The sequence below is a fragment of the Nelumbo lutea genome, chromosome 1, assembly GCF_056320005.1.
Source record: "Nelumbo lutea isolate HS-2025 chromosome 1, American lotus-T2T, whole genome shotgun sequence".
Classification (NCBI taxonomy): Eukaryota; Viridiplantae; Streptophyta; class Magnoliopsida; order Proteales; family Nelumbonaceae; genus Nelumbo; species Nelumbo lutea.
In genome coordinates, this window is record NC_142684.1 from 55,271,750 (window position 1) to 55,292,182 (window position 20,433).

Sequence of the window (20,433 nt, forward strand, 5' to 3'; positions counted from 1 at the left end):
GGAAAAAGTATAATTAGAACCGCCTGTGCATTTAAAATTAGGCTACAAGTTAGTTCAGAAATCAACAAAACTTTGACAACTGGCTCTAGATTTCAAATTATAAAAACCCCTACCATGTCATCGAAGGCTTATGTGGCTATTTCCAATATGGTACTCCTAATCCCTGTTGGACACAACAAAAAGCTTATACTAAAAATGCCCTTTATTAATGATGGCTAATTGGAAAATAAGAAAATGGTTTTTAGTCTCTCTCTCTCTCTCTCGCTCTCTCTCTCAGTCGTCTCTCTTTGCTCAATGACCATGTGATTTGAAAATAAATAAAAATGGTTTTTGGTTTCTTTATTTACGTTCTCTCTATCAATTTCTCTCGTTCTCTCTTTACCTATCGCTCTCCCTCAATCTCTCTCATTCTCTTTCTCGGACAATCTCTCCTATCATAATTTCTATCATTCTCCCTCAGTTTCTCTCACACTCCTCTTGTTCTTTTTTTTTTATCAAACTGTATAAAAGAACATGAGACAAACTTGGTATAGTTCAAAAATCATTATAGCAATTTGATAAAATTTCACAAGAAACTCTTGGCTATGAAAATTTACACCAACTTGATAGAAATTTCTAACTTGATTGTACAAGTGGCTGGTCCCTTTAGTTCTTTTGTACAATTTGATTAATATTATAAAAGTTTATAAGAAAAATAAAAAAAAAAGAATGAGAAAGTTAGCAGGAGAAAGGCTAAGGGAGAATGATATAGATTGAGGGAGAAGGAGATATTAAATGAGAGGGGGAGTGAGAAAGAAGAATGAGAGATTAAGAGAGAGAGAGAGAGAGAGAATGAGAGAGATGTTGAGGTTTTGATTTGGCTACATGCCAAAGCTGAGAGAATGGGAGATCGAGAGATGACTACGAGAGTAAGAGAGAAGGGAGGGAGATCGAGAGACAAAGGGAGTGGGAGAGAAACTGAAAACCTATTTTCATGATAGGCTTTTTTTTGTGTCCAACATGGATTAAGAGTCCCATGTTGTCAACAACCACATAAGCCCCTGATAACATGGTGAGGGTTTTTATAATTTGAAATGTAGAGTTGGTTGTCAGAGTTTTGTTGGTTTCTGGACCAACCTACAACCTAATTTTAAATGAATAACCGACTTTGACTATAATTTTTCCTTTAAATTATATATTTTATTTAAATTATATAAATAATTTTGACTCATCACACTTAATTTTTGTTTATCTATGATATCATTTGACCCAAACCACTAACCCACCACCCAAAAAGAAAAATATTTTGTTTCTAGGTTGATATTAATTTTTGTATTACATTTCCATCATTGAAATTTTTTTTCTTATGTAAAATACTTATTTTTGTTCAATATAATGAATGCATAATATTATAGATATACCCAATATTTTATTTTTTATAAATATATAACATTAGATATGTGCCCAAACTTTTCTCTATCTTTTTTTTTATTTTTTTTGTTATTCTTTGTATTTTCCATTTTTAAAAAAAAAATATTATTTGATTATGACATCTTTTCATTTCTAGGTAGATTTTAAATTTGGCATTCCATTTCCATCATTAATAAAAATACTCCTCACATTTCATACTTATTTATTTTAAAATTTTTTATTATTTAATTATGGAATTATTTATTAATCCATTTGACTCAAATGATCGAATTGCTTGCCCACCACCGGGAGGGAAGAAAATGGTTTGGTTTTCAAATTACTTTTCAAAATATTTATTTTTATACTATTAAAAATAATATTGTGGATTTAATGACAAGAATTTAATGACGAGATATATCTTAAATATAGGATTTAATGAGAGAGAATAGGATAATATTTTTATTTTCAACTGGTTTTAAATTTTGCATTCAATTTTCATCATTAATAAAAATATTTCTTATTTATCATACTTATTATTGTTTAATATCTATGTTAAAAATGTTCCCATTTTTTTCATTTTATCAATTTTTGAATTTTATTATTTAATCGTGGCAACGTGGATTAACCCATTTGACCCAAAATGGTTTAGTTTCTTACCATCACCTAGATGAAAACTCTATTTTTTCTATGTAGATTTTAAAAGTATAAGCTTTTATGTTATTGGAATTATTAATTTATTAAGTATGCATTTAATTAATAGAACTTAATGATGAGAAGAAACAAAAATAACTTAAATATAATATTCATTGAACATGAATTCAAGTTAATAAATTAAATATTGGATTTATTAAGAGGGAATTGAATGCATTGAATATAATAAAATTACATTTTTCAACTCATTTAATATCAATAACCGATTACTTTATTTGCCCTCACTTTTTATCAATAAATTTAAATGTAGAGGGGTAAATTTAGTCCTAAAAAAAATCCAGAAATATTCTTCAGGCCATTCATGCTTTTTATAGTATAGATGTATATATGTACACATACATCTATGTATTAATATTTTTAAAAATATGGTTGAATATGTTTGAATCTTTTCTAATAGGATTGCAAATTTTAATTATTTTATTTTTACTTTTTTAACAAAATATAAAACAAAATCAAAATAGTTAACGTTATAAGTTGCCATTCCTAGCCGGTAGGGGTGTCAATTGGACTGGATTTGGTCCAATCACATCCAGTCAAATGTTAGTCCATTATAAATGGAGCAGGTCCAATCCAATCTAAAGAATATTGTGGACCACTTTGGACTGGTCCAATTCAATGTCCGGACCATCCAATCTATTCAAATTCGTTTTGATTTAGATTGGTTTCAACCCAAACCCAGTCTATTGGTACCTATATTCTTATCTTATAGCAATGGATTAGAAATTGGCTTAATCCAACCCAATTCAATGTAAATTTATTACGGGCGGACCAGGTCCAATCCAATATGTCTTGTTGGTCCATCCAATCTGTCCAAATTGATTTTAGACTGGACGGGGTCCAATCTAAAACCGGTCCATGGACACCCTTAGGTGCAGGCAAGGCTGCTGGGCCTGAGCCGAGGTTATAGCCTTTGTCATAGCCTCATAGGTGCTAAGTCCAGCCCAAGATCACCCCTCTATCACCTCCCTTCATCTGTATGGAGAATCTCCTTTTACAAAAATCAATTAAGCAGATGACGAATTAGCGATTCAATGGATCAGAATCCAGCATTTGATTGGCCCTATTTAAGATTGATCATGATTCAAGGCAGGAATTGCAAGGAGCTCAGCCTCTTGAGTGTTTCCCGAGCAAAGCATGCCTCTCTCTCAGGAACAACAATTTATGAAAAATATTGTAATTTCTCCATGTGAGGCTTCAAGAAAAAGAGGAAACAAAGGTGTTTTCATGGGAAATTCAAAATTTTAGAAAAGCTGTTTTATATGACGTACTGATGAAATGAAGAACAAAGCATGTGTCAAGAAGTGTTTTAAGCATTTGGTAAGAATTACTTTCCAAAACACTTTTAAATCCCAAAAATTTTAAGAACACAAATCCTAAAAGTTATCTAAACACAACCTTAGTTTCATTCAACAGGGTATGTCCGTATGTGGCATAGATATCCATCCCCAAACCTTTCTTCCCCGTTTTAAAGATATGCATCACTTTCTTATTTTCCCCAATAAAACACAAACACTCCCCTTTTCAAATAAAAATAAACATATCACTTGTTGGTATTTAAAAGTTTAAAGCCATATTTGTCATTTCCATACACTATTGGTAGCTCACAAGAAAGTGCTATCACCACCATTGTTGTTGCAGATGTGAACTTCTTTTTACATAAAAAGAGAAAAAGCTACGAAGCAATGGAGAATAGTTCGATCCACGTGTAGAAATGCTACATATGAGATCATCTTTGCTTTGCCTCTTTCCTCTCTGAATCATTACACTCATGGACTGGTCTAATTCTTTAGTAAAGTCACCTCCTAGCTATGTTTCTTTGTGGGCCCTATTTTTATGTTTCCCAGCAATGTTGTCAAATTCAGACTTGACAGAAATATTGTAAAACTCACTACTTACAGCTTTACCTAATTTTTTATCTAACTTGGAGCTGGAGGTTTAATATTCTGGACCAGTAGTTCAACCATCTGAGTGCATGATATCATTAATATAAAAATTTCAAAAAAAAAAAAAACCTTTAAATAGATCAAATCAAGCAGATCAATAGTTCAACCTTCCGAGTTGATAGATCATTGATCGGGTCAATAGTTTTTGTAAGATAGTGATGTAGGCGCTTTACACAGGAATTTGGCGCACTAACACATGGCCGAGCTCGGAGCCAGTCAATGTGTCGTACAGGGCGTCCAGCGCGGGAGCAATGGTGCGACCACGCGCAGCGGTTCTTAGATGTCTTCCCGCCTATCCGCCATCAAACGACCTCAAGTATAAACAGGGCGACATTTTCCCAAGATAAGCGATCCCCCTCTTTACTCCGCCCTACTAACTTGAACATCGGAGTCCCTGCCTGGGTCCCACCCGAGGCCTCTGACGTCCCCTTTCTTCACAGGTCCTAGTCCTCGGCCTCGGCACTTTTCAGATCCCGCTAGCCCTCGGTCCACGGAGTCCTTGGCCTCGGCACCCATGGAGTCCCAACCCTTGACCATAGTGCACCTCGGGCTTAGCAAGTCCTCGCCCTCAACAGTTCCCAGATCCTCCTATCCAGCTCGTCCAGGAGACAAGGAAAATTTACTGTGGGCATTGCCACGGATGCCCTTCATGGGCTCCGCCAGCTAAACGCCTAGTTGCCCCCACCCCCCGCCCCGAGCTGACCCTTCAACACCCGACGGAAGCAGCCGGCGAGACGATCCGATCACCTTCACAAAGGATTGTTAGACAGTTTTGTATGCCCTTAGCTTCAATCAAAATGATGTACTTTATGAGTTTATTGTAAATGAATAAAAGTGCATATTTGATTCATGTTCACTTGGTAACAGCCAGTGGGTCGGTCTGCGGAGACCTATCCTGACAAGGCTGACACTGTGGTGCCACCAAGTCGGTTGAGGTGGCTTGTCTCAGCCACCGAGGTGAGACCCTAGGGACATACAGTTTATGATTAATTGAATCTTTGAACTTGACCAAATTTCCAGTATTTCCCTGGACCTTAGAGATTGATGGGAAAAACTGAAAAGTTACACCTAACCCCTAGACTCGATTATGATACTGCACTAGGTGTTGGATTGGGTTGTCTTTGATGTAGTAATCGGGGAGATCCTTAGCGGGGGTCAAAACCTGGGTATGTTGGGACAATCTGAGAATTCATCTGAGTGGGGGATCATAGTGACAGGATCAGCCCCTTTTTTCGGACAAAGGTAATGATCGGGGATGCACTCTCACTGATGGAAACCAAGACTGTCGGCAACCGATTTCAATCGTTGAGATTTGTTTTGCAAAATAGATTTTATATGAGAATATATATATATATATATATATATATATATATATATATTATGGTTTCGAAATGTTTGCAAATAGGTTTTAATTTTTGGGATCCATACTTGAGAGAGTGCAACACTGTTCCTTGTAGCCGAGGGAGAGGTCCTCTCTTGTCGGGCAGTGTATGATCGTTATGGGCTGAGAAGTTAAGTGTAAGACCATTGAGGATAATACCTGATTGGCTAATCTTGCATCTGCCCACAGTCCCGGGGTGTTACAAGGTGGTTTGGCCCAAGGACCACTTAGGGTAAGTGTTGGGCCCATAGAGCCCATCTGATGGGTTTCAAGGGGTGCACTGTCCATAACAATGTATTCGGCCAGGCCTTGTAATAAAGGCTGGGCTGAACCCATGTGGCTGATGTGTAGATCAATGTTTGGGTCCCACGCCATACAAAAAAGCCCAACTGGATAGCAGTTTGGAAGGCTAAATGAATACATAACCTTAATGGGTCTTAAGCCCATTTCGAACTGTGCTAATTTGATTAATCACTTAAGGGGCGAATTCTGAGATGGATCAGCTGATAGGATTGGGCCCACACCCTATCCAATTAGAGAGTCCAAGATCTAAATGAGATTTAGATCTGGAAACTTCCTAATTAGATTAGGAGATGGCTAATCTAATCTGTAGATATCCCTTATCTTAAAGGGACTTCTAATCTATATATGATTTGGGTTAGCAACTCCTAATGGGATTAGGAGCCGATCCCTTTAAGTCTATAAAAGGAAGAGGGGGTGGCAGCCTTTAGACATCAATCACAAGCAAGCAATAGATAGTCTTGTCTTCAGAGCTGAAATCATAGAAGAGAGAATCCGCATCCTACAAATACTCTCTTGCCGCCTCCTTCCTGCAGCTGCCGCCTACAGCAGTTTGATCTCCAGTTCTTGGGAGAAATCAAGATTGGATCTTGATTCCAATCTTTTGGAGAAAAGATTGGTGGGACTTGTATTCACAAGCCATCTAGGTGATTCTTGAGAATGATCAAGTTCTTTTGGAAGAACACTACTGATTCTGCTCCACCCTGCACTGCGCCATCTTCAGTGGGAGCAGATTTTGGATCCTTCCTTGGGCGTGAACACCTCCATTGGGAGATACTACTTCTCTGTATCAGGTATTATCTCTCTCTACTCCTTTTGGTTCAGATCTGGTTCAGTTTATAGTTCAAGAATGATCCTTGAAAATATGATTTTCTAAACAGGGAATTCAATTCCTAGTTGAAAGGAGAGAAAAATTTTTGAAATTCGCCCCCTTATTCCGCAATCTTTGGGCGTCCATGTGATGGACTTCCTATCCCTTCAGTGGTATCAGAGCCATGTTTCAAATCTTGAACCATTCTGTTTCAGATCTGAACCTGCGCAAATAGGGAGAAGGCGTTCTACCAAATTTGCGCGGATATGGGTTTTGGGAAATTTGTTCCCAAAACAGATGGGCAAAGAATCTAAAATTATTTTTAAATAAATCTGATTATTATTTAGAATAGTTCTTTATAATTTTCTTGATTTATGGGTTGTTCGTACAAGAGGAGATCGAATTCTTGCTTTGCGCAGGGAGAACTGCAAGATTTGCAATTTCTTGAATTTATTTATTACATTTGGTCTGTAAATATTTTTTTATTTTTAGACTCAATGTATAGGCATTCGATTTGATGTAATAATTAATAGAAATAGGATTTCTATTTATTTTTAATTTTGGATCGAAGATGGCGGCGCAGAGAAGGAGATTTCACAGATGGGAGATTCGATATCTGCGATTTGCAATTTGTGAAACTGTAATCTGTGATCTAGCCTCTGTTTTGTAGAATGGAGTGTGCGAGCAGCCCTGATTAACTGATTCTTGTTTTTCTTTTATCAGTTATTTAATTTCAGATCATTTTCTTGAATTAAGGATTTAATTAAACATCAAACCCTAGACCCATTCGAACCAAAATTGGTTCAAACTGTTTGGACCAAATCTAGGGTTTAATCAAGGCTGAAAGTCAGCCCTAATTTTCCCACTAATAGGCCTGAGGATTGATATTTAATTAAATGGTTAATTCGGCCCAACCTGTAAAGGCTCGGTTTTAAATAGTTAAAACTGCTAAAAGCCCACTTCAAAGGATAAAGCTATATGGGTCGAACTAGGTAACCCTAATTCAGCCCATGTACCTAGATAATATTAATGGTTAATATTATGGATTTTCAACGGGCTTCCAATGGGCCTTACAGATAATTAATTGATTGGATCAATTTATCCCTGCATGAGATGTATGGATGTGTGATGTGCTGCGTACATGGGTCATAAGTACTTGGCCCATGCTCATTCGACAGTGGCTCTTGCGCACACCATGTCTGAATGCACATCATTGCCATGGTGTCCCTTTTGGTCATTAGATGACCTCCCTCAATGGTGGGCCCCACACCTCATCATGAGGCCACGTGCGGAACCCTAGCTGATTTAAGGCCCACTGAAATCTGACTTTATGAAAGTCAGTGAGAGCCACTTTGGTTTGACCTAAATCAAACTAGGGCGTAATTATTTGTTCCCTCCAGCTAATATGAGTGCAAGTGATAGGGAGATTCATATGATGAACTCTCTAAAAGCCTTCCATCATTAATATGAGGATGGGTCCTTTAGTAATGAGGAAACGCACCAAAAAATGGGCTATCCATTTGCTGTTGGGCTTGTCTGAGTGTTTAATAAGATGATAGGGGCGTCATAGACCGATGTGGGAGGGGCTTCACCAGAAAATGGGAACTCTCTCACGGTACCTTGGCGTTCACGAATATGATGTGTAAGCACTCACTAGACAAAAAGGTTTACCTGAAAATGGCTCTGAACCTTATCTGACAGAGGCCAAAGGGAAAACTCATATGATGAGTGGATATGATCCTTCACAGAAAGGTGGTGGGGTTATGCAGCTGAAACAGTTGGCTCCATGCAGTCTATGTGATTTCCCACATTTCCAGAGACAACCCGTAGTCTCCGTCACTGAGAAATGAGGGAAATCTCAGAGATGAATAAATGAAAACGAATCGTAGATTAAAATCCATATCTATGAAATGAACATGAATCAAATTAGGTTGTGGATTGATGTTTGCTCTTTTATCAGAAAATGGCAAACGGATCTTTTACAAAGCTTCTTGATGACAACAAGCTTAAGGGCCCAAACTATGCTGACTGGTACAGGAACCTTATGCTGGTCCAAATTTTTGAAAAGCTGGACAAAGTGGCAAAGAATCCTGCCCCGGAGTGTCCAAGTGACAGGGCTTCTGAGTCCCGAAGGAGAGACTATCAGGAATGGGAGGAGAAAAACTCCCTAAGCCCGGTGTTACATCATTGCCTCCTTGGGCAACCTAATACAGAGGCAGTTCGATCAGATCGAACTTGCCAAGGACATATTGGACCGTCTGAGGATGATGTATGAAGAGCAGAATCGTTCTACTCGACAAAAGGTCTTAAAACAGCTCATGACCACTCAAATATCCAAGGCCCAACAAATTCACGACCATTGTCTTTGAATGATGGGTTACATCAACGAACTGGAGGCTCTTGGATCTGGGCTGGACCTTGCGACCCAGATAGATGCTATCCTTAATTCTTTGCCTCCTTCCTTTAACCCGTTCATTATGAACTATAACATGAACAAGCTGAATGTCAGTTTGCAAGAACTCAGCAATATGTTGCAAAGAGCTGAAGAACTGATTAAAAAGGATGAGCCTGTAGCTATGCTTGTTGAAGCTAGCAAAACGGGCAAGAGAAAGAGGAAGGCAAAGAAGTCTCAGAAGAAAGCCACTAATGGTAAGAAGCAGAAGAAAGACAAAGCATCGGATGCCTGTCACTTCTGCAAGAAGACTGCCCATTGGAAAATGAATTGTCCTGCCTACCGGGAATCCAAGAAAGGTAATTTCGAAACTTGTGTTATATAAACCAATTTATTGGTAGCTTCTGCGTCCTGGTGTATTGACTCTGGGGCTTTAACTCATGCGTGTAACTCACTACAGGGGTTCAAGGTAAGCAGAAGGCTGAGTGAAGGAGAAGTCACTCTCTACTTGGGGACTACTGCAACTGTTGCAACCGTGGCAATAGGAACTGTGGAGTTAATTTTTAGAGAAGGAAAAGTTGTACTGAAAGATTGTCTTTATGTATAAAACTTAAGAAGAAATTTGATTTCTGTTTCAAAACAGTGTGCATATGGTTATTCTGTCTTCTTCAGTAATACGATTACTATTAAAAGAACTAGCAGATTCATCGCATACGGGGAACTGGAGAACGGTCTCTATGTTCTACATCCTTCTCTAGAAACTAAATAACCGAAACTACGTCGGCTGAAATCCCCAAGAAGAGAGCCCGTGATACAGTTAATCCCACGTGTCTGTGGCATTACCGACTTGGCCACATCGGTGTTGACCAAATCACAAGGTTGGTAAAAGATGGTCCTTTGGATTTTCTAACTGTAGAAGATCTTCTCACCTGTGAGCCTTGCCTACAAGGCAATATGACGAAACGGCCATTTAAGGGTAAGCCTGAAAGATGTACAAGCACTCTTGACCTAATACACACTGATGTATGTGGTCCCCTGAGTGTTAGGACATAGAATCAACACGTGTATTTCATCACCTTCACAGATGATTTATCCAGATATGGTTATGTGTACCTAATGAGACACAAGTCCGAATCTTTTAAAAAGTTCAAAGAGTTTCGACAAGAGATCGAGAAACAGTTAGGGAGAGAAATTAAAGACCTTTAATCTGATCAAGGTCGCGAATATCTCTCTGATGAATTCAGGGACTACTTAAAGGACAATGGGATAGTATCACAATTAGCTCCTCCTGCTACACCACAACTTAATGGTGTTTTAGAGAGGAGGAATAAGACCATATTGGATATGGTCCAGTCACTTCTCATACACTCAGAGTTACCCACATCCTTTTGGGGTTACGCATTAGAGACTGCGATTTACGTGCTGAATCGGGTTCCAACCAAATCAGTTCCAAACACTCCATATGAACTTTGGACAAGTAAGAAACCAAGACCAGTCATTGCCTATTTGTAGGCTACCCAAAAGGCTCTGTAGCTTACATTTTTTATGACCCAAGTGAGCAGAAAGTGTTCTACAGTCGAAATGCCCAATTCTTGGAGACCGACTACATCCTAGACACCCATCATTAGGAAATTGTTCTTGATGAGGAGAGCTCAGGAGCAGCGGGAGATGTCCTACAAATTCAAGGTAGTGACCAACCTAGAAGATCCACCCGGGTATCTAGGCCACCAGTCCGTTATGGTTATGACTAGGGTAGTTACCTGATGGAAACCTTGACTAGTGAGGAGGATCCCGTGACTTACGCGGAAGCTATGTTGGACACAGATTCCCAGAAGTGGGTGGAGGCCATGAGAGCAGAGATGGACTCAATCGAGACCAATGGAGTCTGGACTCTAGTAGATCTGCCCTCCGGGGTAAAAGCAATCAGTTGCAAATGAATTTACAAGAGGAAGAAGGGCCCCAATGGTAGGGTTGAGACATTCAAAGCTCGTCTGGTGGCGAAAGAGTACACACAGAAAGAGGGTATCGATTATAAGGAAACCTTTTCGCCTACGGCCATGCTTAAATCCATTAGGATCCCGCTAGCTGTAGCAGCATACCATGATTATGAGATTTGGCAGATGGATGTCAAAACTGCATTCATGAATTGAGATCTTACTGAAGATATATATATGTAGCAGCCGCAAGGCTTCATTACTACAGGTCAAGAAAACATGGTATGTAAACTGAATAGATCCATTTATGGACTTAAGCAAGCTTCTAGAAGTTGGAACATCTGTTTTGACTCTGTTGTCAAATTGTTTGACTTCGAGCTGAATCCGGATGAACTCGGTGTTTACAGGAAGTACAGTGGATATAAGGTTACATTCTTGGTTTTGTATGTAGATGACATTCTACTCATTGGGAATGGTGTAGGAATTTTGACTACGGTGAAAGTATGGCTTTCACAGCAATTCTCCCTGAAAGAACTTGGAGAAGCCTTCTATATACTGGGTCTTCGACTCTATAGAGATAAATCGAAGCGGATAATAGGATTATCCCAATCTGCCTACATTGACAAAATAGTCAAAAGATACAACATGGAAAACTCCAAGAAAGGAAATGTTCCTTTCAGGCACGGAGTCACTCTCTCCAAGAAGATGTCTCCCAAGACTTCTAAGGAGATTGATGGCATGAAAGACATTCCCTATGCCTTTGCCGTAGGGAGCATCATGTATGCCATGCTGTGCACTCGTCCTGACATTGCTCAGGTAGTGAGTGTAGTAAGCAGATTTCAGGCCAACCTAGGGCAGGAGCACTGGATTGCTGTGAAAAACATATTTAAGTACCTTCAAAGGACAAAAGAATTTTGTCTAGTATTTGATGGTAATTACAGATTCAAAGGTATACTGATGCCGATTTCCAATCGGATCCAGATGATAGAAAGCCTACATCTGGATATGTTTTCACGTAGGATCGTGTACTATTTCTTGAGTGTCAGCAAACAGGGGTCCTGAGTAGCAAATTATTAATAGTCCACAACCCAAGTTGAGCGCATTGCCGTAAGTGAGGCTGCCTTATGAATGAAGGTGTTCATTCCTGAATTTGGAATTCAGCATATCACCCATTCCACTGTTGTACGACAACGCTAGACCTATGGGAGGATGATCTTAAGAGGTAGCATAAGTGGAAAATGTAGCAGACCCATTGACAAAGCCACTATCACAGAAAGTGTTTGAGAAACACGTGGAAAGCATGGGACTCCGGCTAGTACCTGATTGGACCTAAGTGCAAGTGGGAGCTGTTAGACAGTTTTGTATGCCCTTAACTTCAATCAAAATGATGTACTTTATGAATTTATTGTAAATGAATAAAAGTGCATATTTGATTCATGTTCCCTTGGTATGTTTCTGTGTAATACCCTTAAACTGGACACTTAATGAGACTAGTGTTAGTTTAGAATGTTCACAGCCTGTGGGTCGGTCTAGGGAGACCTATCCTGACAAGGCTGACACTGTGGTGCCACCAAGTCGGTTGGGGTGGCTTGTCTCAGCTACCAGGGTGAGACCCTAGGCACATACAGTGTGGGATTAATTGAATCTTTGAACTGGACCAGATTTCTAGTATTGCCCTAGACCTTGGAGATTGATGGGCAAAACTGGAAAGTTACACCCGACCCCTAGACTCGATTATGATGCTGCACTAGGTGTTAGATTGGGCTGTCTTTGATGTACCAATCAGTGAGATCCTTAGCGAAGGTCAAAACCTAGGTATGTTGGGACAGTCTGAGAATTCATCTGAGTGGGTGATCATAGTGACAGGATCAGTCGCTTTGACGGACAAAGGTAATGATTGGGGATGCACTCTCACTGATGAAAACCTAGACTGCCGGCAGCCGATTTCAGTCATTGAGATTTGTTTTGCAAAATATATTTTATATGAGATATATATATATATATATATATTATGGTTTCGAAATGTTTGCAAATAGGTTTTAATTCCCGGGATCCATACTTGAGAGTGTGCAACACTGTTCTTTGCAGCCGAGGGAGAGGTCATCTATTGTCTGGCAGTGTATGATCATTATGGGATGAGAGGTTAAGTGTAAGACCATTGAGGATAATACCTGATGGGCTAATCTTGCATCTGCCCACAGTCCCGGGGTGTTACAAGGTGGCTTGGCCCAGGGACCACTTAGGGTATGTGTTGGGCCCATAGAGCCCATCTGATGGGTTTCAAGGGGTGCACTGTCCATAACAGTGTATTCGGCTAGGCCTTGTAACAAAGGCTGGGCTGAACCCACGTGGCTGATGTGTAGATTTTGAAGGGATAGGAAATCCATCATATGGACACCCAAGATTGCTGAATAAAGGGGGCGAATTTCAAAAATTTTTCTTTCCCTTAAACTGGGAATCGAATTCCCTATTTAGAAAATCTTATTTTCAAGGATCATTCTTGAACCATAAACTGAACCAGATCTGAACCAAAAGGAGGAGAGAGAGATAATACGTGATACAAAGAAATAATATCTCTCAATGGAGGTGTTCACGCCCAATGTGGAGCAGAATCACTAGTGTCTTTCCTAAGAACTTGATTCTTCCCAAGAATCACCTGGACGGCTTGTGAATACAACTCCTACCAATCTTTTCTCCAAAAGATTGGAATCAAGATCCAATCTTGATTTCTCCCAAGCAATGGAGATCGAACTGCTATAGGAGGCGGCTGGAGTGTATTTGCAGGGTGCAGAATTCTCTCCTTTGTGATCTCAGCTCTGAAGACAAGACTCTTGCTGGTGAGTGTGTTGGATGTCTAAAGGCTGCTGCCCGCTCTTCCTTTTATGGACTTAAAGGGATCAGTTCCTAATCCCATTAGGAGTTGCTAACCCAAATCAAATCTGGATTAGAAGTCCCTTTCAGATAAGGGATAATCCTTATCTTATCTGTAGATTATATCAGCCTGTTCCTAATCTAATTAGGAAGTTTCCAAATCTAAATCTCATTTAGATCTTGGACTCTCTGAGTGGATATGGTGTGGGCCCAATCCTATCAGTTGATCTTATCTCAGAATTCGCCCCTTAAAGACTAATCAAATTAGCCCAGTTTGAAATGGGCTTTAGGCCCATTTAGGGTTGTGTATTCATTAAGCCTTCTAAACTGCTGCCCAGTTGGGCTTCCTTGTATGGCATGGGACCCAAACATTGACTTACACATCAGCCACATGGGTTCTGCCCAGCCTTTGTTACAAGGCCTGGCCAAATACACTGTTATGGACAGTGCACCCCCTGAAACCCATCAGATGGGCTCTATGGGCGCAACACTTACTCTAAGTGGTCCCTGGGCCAGGCCACCTTGTAACACACAGGGACTGTGGGCAGATGCAATATTAGCCCATTAGGTATTATCCTCAAAGACCTTATACTTAACCTCTCAGCCCATAATGATTATACACTGCCCAACAATAGATGACCTCTCCCTCGGCTGCAAGGAACAGTGTTGCACTCTCTCAAGTATGGATCCCAGGAATTAAAACCCGACAATAGATGATCTCTCCCTAGGATTCCCGGATGAGAGAAAGAAATTTTTGAAATTTCGCCCAGCCACCCTGCATGGTTCGGCCATCCATATGATGGATCTCCCATCCCTTCAGGATATATAACTGAATTGTGGCAAGTTGATAAAAATTTTCCCCCTTGTATATTGAAACAGAGTTTTTAGTGTTAAGTGCCCCTGTTTTAGTTCTAGATTCTCAATAACTCTATGGGCCTTCATTGAGCGACTGAAAACAGTTAGTTATGAACTTGGTGAGATACTGAATCAAGGTTTTGGGGTGGGGTTCAAAATTTTGTAATTTCCCATTTCTATTCATGATTTATTGGGTCTCAATTGGTTAAGGCTCAATGTAACTTTGTAGGGATTGCCAATACTATTTAGCACTGGTTTAGTTTTAGAACATTGGTTGAGTTGTTGAAGTAGTTAATTTTGACAATGCCTTAGTATTTCAAAGTTCAGAGGAAGTAAGAAAAGAGAACCTTTTTACATGTTTCAGGTCTTAATTTGGGTTGTAATCCCAAATCTAGGGGGTTCAACAAATTGTCAAGGCTATTGGAGTTGTGACAGAAATAGCTTGGGCAGGAGCTGCTTACAACTTGATGCTCTACATGTTGGCAAGCCATGTGAGTACCTTATTTAATTGAACCGGAAACACATACTACTATCACTAAGTTTACATGTATACTGACATATTAGTTGGCCCATGAAGCTTTAGTTGATTGGTGGAAACGGTGTTTGCATATTGTGTTTTCAAGAGCTTGGTGGGGAAGCAGAGCTAAGTTGAATCATTCAGCTTAAGTCACTGCACCTAACTGTTTCTGAACCTAAATACTAGAATAGGTTTTCTTTTTGCCATAAGCTAGAATAGTTGAGCCCCTAATTGTGGAGCTGAACCTAAATACTAGAATAGGTTTTCTTTTTGCCATAAGCTAGAATAGTTGAGCCCCTAATTGTGGAGTACTTTTCAGCTTCTCTTGAAAGATTCCTATATAAGTATGCATGGTTTAGGTTCATATAGTTGGCTTGGCCTTGCAATGTTTCTTTCTAAACAAATCAAGATAACTAATTTCTCATTTTAATCCTTGTCTTAATTAAATTAACTAAAAATTTCCACCATGAAAAGGGGTGAAAAGATCTTCTATTGGTTCAGACTTTAGTTGCATCAAATAATCGGTCGAATTCAAATCGAATCGAATATTCAATTTAATAATCGAATTCGAATTTGAATTGAAATATTCGAATTCCGTCGAATAATGAATCAGATTTGAATATTGTTCTTTATAATTGGTTTTGAATTCGATCTAGCCTGATTCGATTCAAATTCGATCCGTTTACAGGCCTATAGGCGCCCCTCGCTAGTTATTAGTTATTTTCCAACCAATCAAGACGCTTGGGACTATCTTATTGCATCATTGAATATGTGTGATTATGTTGGAAAGTTTCATAAAAATATGGGGAGATAAATACAAATATTGAGAACAAGAGGGGTGAAATGCAACATTGTGAAAATACGAGGGTATTCATGCTAAAGGCTCATATCAAAGGCGCTCTCTCTCTCTCTCTCACACATTTTCATACTCATACTTGGTCATGTGCTTTATACAAGCTATCCCCTTGTGTGTATGTATGGAATCCGGATCGGCTACTCACATAGCGCTCCTCACACCAACCTCATAACGTATTCTGGCCGTATATCAGGAACTTGTATTTATTATTCATGACGACCGTATATCAAGAATTTATGTTTATTATTCATGACGAGATATTATCAATATATGGTGAAATGTTACTGTGAGGCGGGTGTGAGGAGCGCTCTATAAATAGAAGATCCAAATTCGCATGTATGTGAACTTGGATCTTGTAGTCAATTCACTTAGGATGTTTTTGGAAAATTGGCCTGCATCTTTTGTCTTGAAAGGAGTGTTCTTTTTAAAGAAACGAAAATGACCCATTTATAACCATGGTTTTACATTTGGAACTCTGTAAATTTGCACAATTATTGATGCCATGATAACATCTTCTAAGACAAAACCATGCTTCTGTTTTTATCAATAAGATACTTTTTTTTCTGGTTTCTAAGAAGGAGGGTGTTTTTTTTTTTATTATTAAAAAAAAGAGGTGACGTTCATTTATGGTTTTAGAACCAAAAGTGTTGACTATCAGCAGACAACAATGAACTTTTCCTTCTTTCTCTTTTCAAAATCCTATAAAAACAAAACGATAGAAGGCTGTAGCAGTTTGGATTCGGACTAGGCCCAGCAAAATTTAAATCCATCCGATTAGTGAAAACTGAGAATCCGTTAGTTTGCTTTGTAGAAATAGAGGTCTGAAATCAGAATTGGAATGACTTGTTCTAATTCTAATGGTTTGATTGGATGGAATAATTTTTTTATTCCTGGTGTATGGCATTCCCCCATTTGAGGGAAATGACTATTCTTGCCTCCCCTCTTCGAATGAGAATCTCATTGCAGCCAGCAACAAAAAAAAAAGGGAAAATGACTCTTAAATGCCCACTAAGCCCTAGATTTCCATTAGTTCACCTTTAGTGATTTTTAATAGAAGCTATCTACATAAGCATTTAAGTATTTTACATGACCGAATTATTCTTGAATGGTCAATCAAGCTTGTTACGTATTTTCATGACAAAATTACCCTTCACTTGAGCTCAGGCCCACACTAGGCTCACAAATTTCAGTATGTATATATGTTATTTTATGCTATATTATATATTTTGCGTATAAATTAGCAAAGGGGCCCTTGCATTGTAGGGGCAAAACATGATGGTAAGTGGCTTGTCAGAGGTAAATTATTATATAGGGAAAAAATTGTCAAAGGTAAATTTTTAAATTAAAAGTTTATTGGAAAAAATATCTATTTAAAATAAATAAAATTTTATGGATAATAATATATTTAATTCAATAAAATAAAACAATAAATAAATAAATAATCACGGCCATCGAGCAATAGAGTGAAAGAGGGAGAGATGACTTTTTTCATGGTACTTTTGTTTTATATAGTGGAATAATTGTAAATAGTTAACTAATAATTAATTTAATTTAATTAATAAATAAATAAATTTATAAAATAAATGAGATAAATAGACAATCAAGTGAGAGAGTAAATATATATAAATATATACATGATTCCATGTCTTACTTTGCTAGCAATAATAATTTGTTAGATTATTAAATTATTAACTAATTAAATAATCTAGTAAAATAAGTAAATAAATAAAACTTTATGTATTATCAACACAAGATTGGTAAAGGTTATTTCAAATTATTTAATTAATTTAGCGTTGTAAATGGGTTGGGCTGAACTATTAGGCTATCGAGCCCATGAATAAGCTTAGCCCGGTTCGTGGCCCAACCTGGCCTAAGACTTAGCCCGCAGACCAGCCTGACCCATTGCATGGCACGGGCCCGTGTGGGCTCGAGCTAAAATAAAATTTTAAGATCTTCTTTAATTTTTGCCTATTTTAATTTATGTTAAAATTTTTATTATTTTTTTCATTTTTTTTTTAAACATGGCTTAGCTTGGCTCGTGGCTCAGCTTGGCCTAAGACTTGGCCCGTGGACCAATCTAACCCATGGCACGACACAAGCCTATACAGGCCGACCCCCTAAAGAATTCGAGGGGAGGGAAGCACGGCCGCACAGACACAACTCTACATGGCCCAATTGTAAATAAAATGAGAGATAAAGATATTTTTTAACAAATATGAAAAAATGTAGAAATTTAGTGGCATCATTGCAAATAGTTAGTAGTGGCACCCTTGTATATAATTACATGTTTACTATCAAATATGAAAGAGGAGAACAAGAAATGATTGCTTTTTTGTTTTATTAAATGACATTATTGTAATTAATTAAATTTGTAATCGTAATGATTAAAAGAATGAAATGAAAAAGATTATAAGATTTCATTTAAATTATATAAAAATTTCAATTTATATATATATATATATATATATATATATATATATATAAAGATTTTAGATAATAAAATTCACTGAGAGGGAGGACTGTTTGAAGGTTTTGAAAAATCATAATAAATTTAAGTGAAATGCGAAAAAAATCAGGACGAATTTTAGGTAGCATACCTTTTGTTTTTGTTTTTTTTTTATTTATTTTTTAAAGCAAGCACTTTTTGACAATGATTAGTGGTGTGCCCCTTTATTAGAAATGGAATGGGGCCAAATGACTCCAGTTTGAATGTTTCTCTAAACAGTGCATTTGAGGCAATGGGACTATAAATTCTAACAATGCTTAAGCAATTCTAACCAACATGTGCCATACAAAGAAACATATATTTCTTCCTTAGGTAAAAGCTAAGGTGACAGTTGAAACAAGGGTAAAATAATAATAATCAGGCCTGGGGTGACTTGGGGTCAACTGCCTATAAAAGTTGAATAAGTTGAAGGTGAAGAATGAAGACATAGACCCACTTTGTTTCGTCACTCCCACTTTCATTTTCTTGCACTAACAAATAGTAAGGATAAATTACTCATACCTCCATTAGGGTCTCAGTCAAATGCTTATACCACCTCTCAGGTTTATCTATTAAGCTTAAACCCCTTTGAGTAGGCAATCATGGAGACTTTTCAACAGATACAAAAAAAAAAAAAAAACGAAATAGACATTTTACTAAAATACCCTTAACAATAAGTATTATTTTTCCTATGAAAAATGAATGCATTTCATTATTTTGAAACCGGAAAATATAGTTTTATAATTTAAAAATTAAGGGTAATTTTGCCCATCTAATCTGCAAGGTTTCAAGGGGTAAAATGAGTTTTCAAACTAGAGGGGGCATTTTAATAAAACACAAATTAGAGAGTAGGTTTTAATAAACCTAAAATACCTATAAAGGGTATTTTGATAAATGATTCAAGAAAAAAAAGTAACACAAAATAAACATATCAAGATTTTGAAAAGTAACACAAATAAACATCTCAGCCCCACAATGTCTCACAGCACATCCCTGCCATGTATTGAGAACATCTGATGATGATGATATTATCCATACTATCATCCAGAGATGTTTCCAATACGCGATGGAGATGTGATATGAGACTTGTGGGGCGGAGATGTGAACTCAATTATAAAGACCACTGATGTATTCATTCCTGATTGGATCACGTATCCCATTGTATATGTCTAATCTGTAATATCTAATTGAGTCACTATCACTTGTACCCTTCACCTATACGACAGTTTGCTTCAATAGTTACAGCCTAACAGAAGAGTGAGGACGGCACCCCATTTATTCCCCACAAAATATGTACCAAAGCGCTTCCAACATTATCTGACACCGCATATCTCACCATGCATGTCACATCTCAGAGGAAGGGTGTCAAGTGTATTGGAATGCATTTTGTTGGAACAGATCCCAATACTCGCAGGACCATCATCACTCATAACACCTCTTACTATTCAACAGGCTGCACAATCCAATCATGAACTAACACCTTGGTCATGAAGATCAAAAGCCCGTACAAGTATTCCAAATAGATGGGATTATTGCCATCGTCCAATTAAAGAAGAAATTGGATTTACTCCTGACAGAGTCCATCTCCTTATATGTACATCTCACCATTTGAAAACACAAAAGGAAGAGAGAGATGTGATGCGCCTGTGAGGTTGGTGCGAGATGCATTGTGTGAAGAATAGATCCGAACACTAAATGCACAGCTGGAAAGCGCTGTGAGGTTAACGTGAGGCATAATCTGTGAGGAATAAATCCAGATTCATTAAAGAGGGTTCCATCTAACTGTATGTTTGCCACGTGTTAGACAATAATGGGTTCCATTTGACACCAACCTAAGGAATCAAAATTTTCATTTTTTTGGTGGAAAGAATCTAAAATCTCCAAATTATAAGTTTGTTTTTCATCTCAATTATTAAATCATCAAATGGTTGTCTCGTTGAAGGAGCCATCCTTTCTTTTCGTTTTTTAACTCAGAAAGAAAATTTTAT